The sequence below is a fragment of the Rana temporaria genome, chromosome 1, assembly GCF_905171775.1.
Source record: "Rana temporaria chromosome 1, aRanTem1.1, whole genome shotgun sequence".
NCBI classification, from domain to species: domain Eukaryota; kingdom Metazoa; phylum Chordata; class Amphibia; order Anura; family Ranidae; genus Rana; species Rana temporaria.
The window spans coordinates 416,589,302-416,590,095 of NC_053489.1; the positions used below are offsets into that span (position 1 = coordinate 416,589,302).

Genomic DNA, 794 nt, shown 5'->3' on the forward strand with positions numbered 1-794 from the left:
GAGAATTTTGAAAAAAGGCTATATTTTGTACTTTTTGCTATAATAAATATCCCCAATTTATTTTTTATTTTTTTTAAAAGCAATTTTTTTTCTCAGTTTAGGCCGATATGTATTCTTCTACATATTTTTGATAATTTTTTTTTTTGCAATAAGCGTATATTGATTGCTTTACGCAAACGTTATAGTGTCTACAAAATAGTAGATAGTTTTATAGCATTTTTATCATTAATCCCATCTTCCATCATCATCCCATCATTTTATTATTAAGCCATCTTCCCACCTAGAAAGATGACCAAGTCATCAAATGGTGGCAGCACTGCCAACAGGAGTCCTAACGAGACAAGAACCCTAAAATTCATCATTGTGGAAGGTGAGTTTGGACACTTTCGAGCAAATTTCTCCCTTTGAATCCTACAGAAATGATCCCTGAAAGAATAGTCCTCGATCTGCGATTTTTATCTTGATACATCAGACACTTTTGACACATTTTTGGAACCATTGTAATTTTTACAGCAATCGGTGCTATAAAATGCACTGATTACTGTAAAAATGTCACTGGCAGAGAAGGGGTTAACCACTAGGGGCGCTGAAGGGGTTAAGTGTGTCCTAGGGAGTGATTCCAACTGTTAGGGGGAGGAGTGACCAGTGACACATCAGCGATCACTGTTCCCGATCACTGGGAACAGTAGATCCATGACGTGACACTAGGCAGAACAGGGGAATGCGTGTTCCTAGTTAGTTTTTTATGTTTAAGTAGTGGCAATGCATTTATGTTTTTTTAGTAAATACACTTT

The 794-nt window shown here is 36.3% G+C and overlaps 1 pseudogene; it reads right to left on the reverse strand.

Moving 5' to 3' along the window:
* Window positions 1–247: 247 nt before the first annotated feature.
* LOC120925270 lies at window positions 248–442 on the reverse strand (annotated as a pseudogene).
* Window positions 443–794: the final 352 nt, after the last annotated feature.